Below are 8,956 nucleotides of genomic sequence, written 5' to 3'. Positions count from 1 at the left end.
AATGATATTAATTCTTCCAATCCATGAGGATGGAATATCTTTCCATTTGTTTCATTTTCAATTTCTTTTATCAGTGTTTAAGTTTATTCCTAGGTATTATTTTTTTTTAAGATTTTTATTTATTTGAGAGAAAGAGGGCATGAGAATGGGGAGAGGCAGAGGGAGAAGCAGACTCCCCACTGAGCAGGGAGCCTGACATGGACTCAATCCCAGGACCCTGAGATCATGACCTGAGCCGAAGGCAGACATTTAACTGACTGAGCCACCCAGGTGCTCCTATTCCTAGATACTCTTTTTGGTGCAATTGTAAATGGTATGGAATTTCTAATTTCTCTTTCTGCAACTCAATTTCTGAGTATCCATTTTGTATCCTGCCACTTTACTGAATTTGTTTATTACTTCTAATAGTTTTTTGGTGGAATCTTTAGGAGTTTATATATGCTATCATGTTGTCTGCAAACAGTGACAGTTTGACTTCTTTCCCAATATGGATGCCTCATTTCTTTTTCTTGTCTGATTGCTGTGGCTAGGACTTCAGTACTGTGTTGAATAAAAGTGGTGAGAGTGGACATCCTTGTTCTGTTCCTGACCTCAGAAGGAAAGCTCTCAGTTTTTCACCACTGAGTATGATGTTAGTAGTGGGTTTTTCATATATGGCCTTCATTTTGTTGAGGTATGTTCCCTCTAACACCATTTTGTTGAGAGTTTTTACCATGAATGGATGTTGAATCTTCTCAAATACTTTTGTGAATCTATTGAGATAATATTATTTTTATCCTTTGTTTTGTTGATGTGGTATATGACCTTGATTAAATGCCAGTATTGAACCATCCTTGCCTCCCAGGAATAAATCCAACCTGAATGTGGTGAATGATCTTTTTAATGTATTGTTGTATGTGGTTTGCTAATATTTTATGGAAGATTTTTGTATCTATGTTCATCAGGGATATTGGCCTTTAGTTTGTGTGTGTAAGGGGTGTTCTTTGTCTGGTTTTGGTATCAGGATAATGCTTGTTGTAGACGTATTTAGAAGCTTTCCTTTCTCCTAGTTTTTGGAATAGTTTGAGGAGATTAGGTATTAACTCTTCTTTAAGTATGGTAGAATTCATCTCTGAATCTACCTGGTCCTTTATCTGGACTTTGTTTTTGGTAGGTTTTTTGTTGTTGTTGTTGTTGTTTGTTTGTTAAATTCAATTTCATTACTTGTAATTGATCTATTCAGATTTTCTATTTCTTCCTGATTCGGTTTTGGAAGATTGCATATTTCTAGGAATTTATCCATTTCTTCTGGGTTGTACAATTTGTTGGCATATAATTTTTCATAGTATTCTTTTACAATCCTTTGTATTTATGAGGTTTCTGTTGTTACTTCTCCTTATTTCTGGCTCTATTTGGGTCCTTTCTCTTTATTTCTTGATGAGTCTGGCTAAGAGTTTGTCGATTTTTGTTTATCTTCTCAAAGAACCAGCTCTTGGTTTCATTGATTTTTGGTGGTGGTGGTGGTGGTTTTTAGTCTCTGTCATTTATTTCTGCTCTGATCTTTATTTCCTTTCTTCTACTCACCTTGGGCTTTGTTCTTTTGGTAGTTCCTTCAGGTATAAGGTTAGATTGTTTATTTGATTTGTTTGATTTGTTTCTTGAGGTAGGACTGTATTGTTATATATTTCCCTCTTAGAACTGCTTTCACTACAGTCCTACCTTACAACTGCTTTCAATACAGTAGGACTATAGTGAACTCAGTTCTAAGAGGGAAATATATAACAATATAGTCCTACTTCAAGAAACAATCACAAAGATTTTGGATCATTGTGTTTTCATTTTCATTTGTCTCCATGTATTTTTTAATTTCTTCTTTGATTGCCTTATTAACCCATCTGTTGTTTATTGTGTTTAGTGTTCATGTGTTTGTTTTTTCCAGTTTTCTTGTGACTTAGTTCCAGTTTCATACCACTGTATTTGGAAAAGATGCAGGGTCTGATTTCAGTCTTCTTAGATTATTAAAGCTTGTTTTATGGCCTAATATGTGCTGTATTTTGGGGAACGGTCCATGTGCACTTGAAAAGAATGTGTATTCTATTTTTTTGGGATGGAATGTTCTGTATATATCTATTATGTCCATCTGGTCCAATGTATCAAAGACATTTTTACCCTATTTTATGTCTGGATGATGTATCAATTGATATAAGTGCAGTGTTAAAAATCCCCTACTATTACTGCATTAACATCAATTTCTCTATTTATGACTATTAATATTTGCTTTATGTATTTAGGTGCTCCATTGTTTGGTAGATAATTATAATATTGTTATATCTCTTGTTGGATGGATGCCTTTATCATTATGTAATGCTTTTCCTTTTTTTTTTTTAAAGATTTTTTATTTATTTGTTTGACAGAGAAACACAGTGAGAGAGGGAACACAAGCAGGGGGAGTGGGAGAGGGTGAAGCAGGTTTCCCACAGAGCAGGGAGCCCGATGAGGGCCTCAGTCCCAGGACCCTGGGATAGTGACCTGAGCCAAAGGGAGACACTTAACGACTGAGCCACCCAGGCACCCCATAATGCTTTTCTTTATCTCTTGGTACAGTCTTTGCTTTGAAGTCTATTTTGTCTTATTTAAGTATAGCTACCCCAGCTTTTTACCCCCCCCCCTTTTTTGTTTCTTTTTGCATGGTGAGTGTTTTTCCATTCCTTCACTTCCGTTTTATGTGTCTTTAGATCTGAGGTTAGTTTCTTGTAGGCAGCATATAGACTGGTCTTTTTTTATACATTTCATCATCCTGTGTCTTTTGAATGGAGCTAGTTTACATTTAACCCATTTACATTCAAAGTAATTATTGATAGGTATGTACTTATAGTCACTTCTAAAATTTGTTTTCTGGTTGTTTTTGTAGTTTTGTTCCTTTTTCTCTTGCTCTCTTTATTTATGATCAATGAATATCTATAGTGTTTGGCTTTCTTTTTATTGTTCATCTATCATAGGTTTTGCTTTTGGTTACATGAAGTTCATATATAACATCCTAAGTAAATAACAGTCCATATTAATCGGATGAGCATTTAAGTTAAAATATTCTTTAAAAAAAAAATCTTTTTCCTTTTCTCTTCCTTTTTTACTCCATTTTCTACATTTTATGTATTTGTTGTCATATTTTACATCTTTTTATTCATAATTTTCTTATGTCTAATTATGATCATTTCTCTTCCACTTAAAGAAGTCCCTTTAACATTTCTTTTAAGGCTAGTTTAGTGGTGATAAACTCCTCTATGTTCTGTTTGGGAAACTCTTTAGGTCTGATACAAATCTGAGTGAAAACCTTGCGGGTAGAGTTTTCTTGGTTTAGGTCTTTTCCTTTTAGTACGTGGAATATATCATGCCACTTCCAGCCTGCAGAGTTTCTGAATTCTGAAAAATTAGCTGAGAGCCTTATAGGTTTTCCCTTGTATGTAACTTTTTGTTTCTCTTGCTGCCTTTAATATCCTCTCTTTATCTTTAACTTTTGACATTTAATTATTATGTGCTATGATGTGGGCCTCCTTGGTTTCAACTTCTTTGGAACTCTCTGTGCTTCTTGGACTTGGATGTCTATTTCCCTCACCAGGTTAAGGAAGTTTTCATTTATTCTTAAATTTTCTACACCTTTTTCTCTCTTCTTCTGGGGCCCCTGTAATGTGAAAGTTTCTTTGCTTGTTATTATCCAAGTGATATCTTTATCTACTTTATAAAAAATTCTTTTTTCTTTTTGTTGTTCAGCTTGTGTGTTTTCCATAACCCTGTCTTCCAGATCTGTAATACAGTCTTCTTTACCTCTAATCTACTGTTGATTCTCTCTAGTGTGATTTTATTTCAATTATTATATTTTCAATTCTGATTGATCTATTTTTTAATAAATAAAAATAAATAAAATAAATATTTTTAAATATTAAAATATTTTTAAATAAATAATTTAAAAAAATAAAAACATGCACAAAACCATGGCTTGTTTTTTGTGCCCCAGTACCACAGGGCAGCTGGTGTGGGCTTGTGGACACTAGGCTCACTGAGGTCCCAAGTTTACTGTAAGCCTATAAGCCAGACCCTGCTCAGTCTGTGCTTTTAAGGTAGAGGAGGAAAGAGTTTTCCAATAGCTCCTGAGCACTTTTAAGCCCTGGCACACACCCCCCCCCAAGTAAATCTTTTTTAAAAAATAAAATAATTTCTTCAGTGTTTCATGTGAGGCTGGTTAGTGGTGATGAACTCCTTTCACTTTGGTTTGGGAAACTCTCTTCTGTTCTCAATGATAACCTTGCCAGGTAGAGTGTTCTTGGTTATAGGTTTTTGTTTGTTTGTTTGTTTATTTCTTTTTAGCATTTTAAATATATCATGCCACACTACTCCCATCTAGCCTGCAAAATTTCTGTTGAAAAATCAGCTGATAGCTTTATGGGGTTTCCCTTGTTATGTAACTGTTCTCTGTTCTCCTACTGCTTTTAAAATTCCCTCTTTATCACTCCTTTCTGCCATTTTAATGATTGTCTTGTTGTGGACCTCTTTTATTTATTTATTTATTTTATTTTTTAATATTTTATTTATTTATTTGACAGAGAGAGACATAGAGAGAGAGGGAACACAAGCAGGGGTAGTGGGAGAGGGAGAAGCAGGCTTCCCGCCGAGCATGGAGCCCGATGTGGGGCTTGATCCCAGGACCCCGGGATCATGACCTGAGCTGAAGGCAGACGCTTAATGACTGAGCCACCCAGGTGCCCCTGGACCTCTTTTAGTTAATCTTGTTAAGAGCCTGTGCATTCTGGATCTGAATGTCTGTTTCCTTCCCCAGACTAGGGAAATTTTCAGATATTATTTCTTCAAATAAGTTTTCTGTCACCTTCTCTCTTTCTTCCCTTTCTGGGATCCCTATAATGTAATGTGAATGTTATTACACTTGATAATGTTGTCAAGTTTCTTTAACTTATTCTCATTTTTTATTCTTTTTTCTTTTTGCTGTTCAGCTTGGTTGCTTTTGATCCATTCACCTGAATCCTCTAATCTGCTGTGGATTCCCTCTGTGTATTTTTTATTTGTTATTGAGTTCTTCATCTCTGACTGGTTCCCTTTATATTTTCTACCTCTTTGTTGAAGGTCTCACTGAGAACCTCCACTCTTTTCTCAAGTTCAGTGAGTATCTATATGATCATTACTTTGAATTATTTTTCAGGTATATTGCTTATCTCCATTTCATTTGCTCTTTTGGTGTTATTTTGCCCTGTTCTTTCATTTGGGATATATTTGTTTATTCATTTTGTCTACCTCTCTGTGTTTGTTTCTAGTATTAGGAAGGTCAGCTATGTCTCGTGGTCTTGAAAGTAGTAGCCTTGTGTAGAAGAAGTTGAGGAGATTGACTAACTGATTTGTAGAGAGAACACAGGAACAAGGGTGGGGAGGGTCAGACACCCTGCTGAGCAGGGAGCCTGACTTGGGGCTTGATTCCAGGATCCTGAGATCATGACCTGAGCCAAAGGCAGATGTTTAACCAACTGAGTCACCCAGGCGCCCAGAGGAGCTTTCAAGCTACATGTTTAGGGGAGCACTTGTCCCTACCTTGGTGTGATCATGAATTGGTATGCTATAACATAATTCTTTGACAGCCTAGTTATTTTGGTAGGTGGTAGCACTCAGCCTTCCTTTAGCATGGTGGAGGGCCTGAAATACAAACACTTCTGGACAGCTATAAGATATAGTAAGCCAGTGGAAGATTCACCACATCAGCAATCATTACTGGGGAAGTATCAGCCCCTCCATGATGTGATTGAAGACCTGGGATTCAAGTTTTGCAGTTGACTAGGATCAATTGTTTAAGTATTGGGCGACAACTTGTTTCAGGGGAATATTAGAGGAGGCCAATCTGTTAGAGGATAGACTTCAGGGGATCAGCTAATTCTAGAGGAAACAGTTAAACTGTAAATGTAATTTAAAACGTTACTTTAAAAACCTTTAACTGGGGGTGCCTGGGTGGCTCAGTTGTTAAACGTTTGCCTGCAGCTCAGGCCATGATCCCGGGTTTCTGGTATAGAGCCCCACATCGGGCTCCCTGCTTGGTGGGAAGCCTGCTTCTCCCTCTCGCACTCCCCCTGCTTGTGTTCCCTCTCTCGCTGTGTTTCTCTCTGTCAAATAAATAAATAAAATCTTAAAAAAAAAACCAAACATTTAACTGATCTTAAATATACATCCTAATCACAAATCCTGGTAAGAATTAAAGTCTTTGTTTTAGGATTGCTTGAAATTTTATGCTCCAACAAGGTTTTTTAAATGTATTGAAAAAAATGCATAAAAGTTGTATTTTTGGCTCCTATAAAAACTGGCAGTTTGTATAAGGATGCTTGTATAAAGGAGAAATGAAATAACTCCTATATTATACTGACAAAGCTTAAAAGAGAAAATAACATTTTCTGATATAACATTTAATTTAAAATTAAAGCCTTTTCACTTTAGAAACAAATAGATTTTGAATTTTATTATGAATTTTATATCACTATTGATCGATATTATAACCATCCACAATTACTAAACTATGATTTTGAAAATGTTGTTAAAACAATTGCTATGCTGTAATTTAAATAGTTCTTAATAATGTTTGTGTCATTCTTAATTCTAATCTCCAATTACACCTTGAACTTTTAACAAAAAATATATAAAACCTATTTTTACATATACATTTCAAGCAGCACTATATTTCAGTGACATTCCCTGAAGGAACATAATTTTTAGTACCTTAGCATAAATCAAACCTGCCATAGAAGCAGCACTGGTCATTACCTCAGATATTTAATAACTCCAGGAAGAAAGAAAAGATGTGACTAAAATGTTTAGTTCAAAGGGGAATGGCCATTTTTACAAATACATACTTTCTGGTTGAAATATAGAGTATCTTACTGTAGCATCTTATTAACTCTTAATGTCCTTAATGAAATGCTAGACATAATTAGGAATTGGAGGGAGTTAATATTTGTGGGAATGAAAACATTTGTCTCTATAGAAAATATCCAAACAAGTCCTAAAACAGCAGTTTCTTTGTTTAGCAACCCTCAGTCCAAGTGAGCAGAGATCTCACAGGCTAGACTCCTGTCACCCCAGGACGAGTGAGCCAGGACCTCAAGCCATTAGGCTTAGGGCCCACTGTCATGAAAGGACTGTAGCCGCGAATCCACCAGGCTCCCCTCTGCAGCTATGGAAGAAGAAATCGATCCTATTTCTTTCAAAAGTCGTGCCCTCCATTTGCTCTTTGGATTCTATTGTTTACCTTCTTCCTGGAAAATGTATCTTAACAATCATATTTGTCTGTCTTATGCATTCTGTCAGTCTCTCCACACTGTCTGTCCCATTGACCTTCAGATATGCTCACGTCTCTTCAGTTTTATGAGAAAAAGAAAACTACACCCTCAAACACATGATTGCAAGTTCTGCTCTAGAGTCCTCTCATTTCTTATTTTAGCTTAATAACCATACTTTTTGAAAGTTGTGTAGAAGTTCACTCTCCATTTCCTCTGCTGCCAGGATGCAGACTTCTTTAAGCAGCTCAAGTGTACCATGCTTCCTCACATCACAGGATTTTCGTCCTACTTCTTCCCTCTGTGATGCTTCCCATTGCACATTTCCCACTGACACTTCACCTAGTTAAATGCCATTTGTTCTTTAGATATCAGCTCAAGCATCACTTCCTCAGAAGCTTTCTAAAAGTTTTGTAATGCATCCTCATCTATTTTTGCTTTTTCTCACTGTTGTTCTCAGTGTGCAATCACCATTTCATTAGTGTGGTATTTTGATCACTCACTGTCTTTTCTAAGAGCGGCAAGCTCCGTCAGAACAAGAGGTTGTCTGTGTTTCTCCATATCTGGAATCTCTGATGTTAAACATAAACAGCACATAGTAGGCCCGCAAATATTACTGGAGAGTTTCATGTCCGATTCAGTGAGTCAGAAAGGATTAATTTGGTTCATTTATGCAGAACTGGCATTCTTCCAGGGATATATCAACAAAATACGAAGATTGCACACTAAGAAGCAGTCTTGAAAATGCAAGAGATGTTAGTAATCTCAAACCAAACATCTTCACTGCACTTTTGGGAATGATAAAACACACCGAAAGAGAAAAACCTCTTAGAATTTCAGTGGAAGAGCATGTATTTTTAATGCATAGGTTTTGTTCATCCTTGAAAGTAGAAATACACTATGTATTAGATTTCTGGAAACTTAATTTGCACACTACTATAATATGCAGGATTTTATGTAAAGTAACCTGGAAGAGGTAATGGAATATAAATCCTAAATAGTATACTATGAGTCACTGAAATTACATATAACTTTTCAATGAAAAGATTCTTTTTATAAAATCTATGGCAGTGTCATAATTGATATTGAAATTTTTATATTTTTTCCTAATATTGCACAGAAATCTGTAATCTGAAACATTCTAAAAATGACTCAGAGTTGTAGTCCTGCATGCAGAGTTTTACATAAAAAGCATGCTTTACAATGAATATATTTTTGTTATGAAAAAGACCTGATCTCCAAATTTAAAGGGAAAACTTTAGTCACTATTGTTTACTCTACATTAAATGGTAAATAAAAATATGTGTGTATATATATATATATATATACATACATACATATATATAAATATATATGTATAAAACTAAATGGTACATTTTTATGTGCCTCTGTATTTTAAAAAATAGTGATATATCCAAAAGCTAGTTTTAGATTCACAAAAGCCTTGAGACTAGACACTGGATCCATAAATACAACATACTCAGTGCTTTGATGACCAGTGCTTAACAGACTCGGAAATGTCACTGAATTAATAGGTTTTGTATTTCCATTCTGTATTTGAGCAATTTCTCCCAACCTCATTTGCCATCCTGCTTCCTTTTGTTGATAATCGTGATGTCTTTCAGTTAAACGTACCTTCTTCGGGGACTAATCAAAAC

This window comes from Halichoerus grypus, chromosome 4, assembly GCF_964656455.1.
Source record: "Halichoerus grypus chromosome 4, mHalGry1.hap1.1, whole genome shotgun sequence".
NCBI classification, from domain to species: domain Eukaryota; kingdom Metazoa; phylum Chordata; class Mammalia; order Carnivora; family Phocidae; genus Halichoerus; species Halichoerus grypus.
This window is presented reverse-complemented; position numbering follows the sequence as displayed.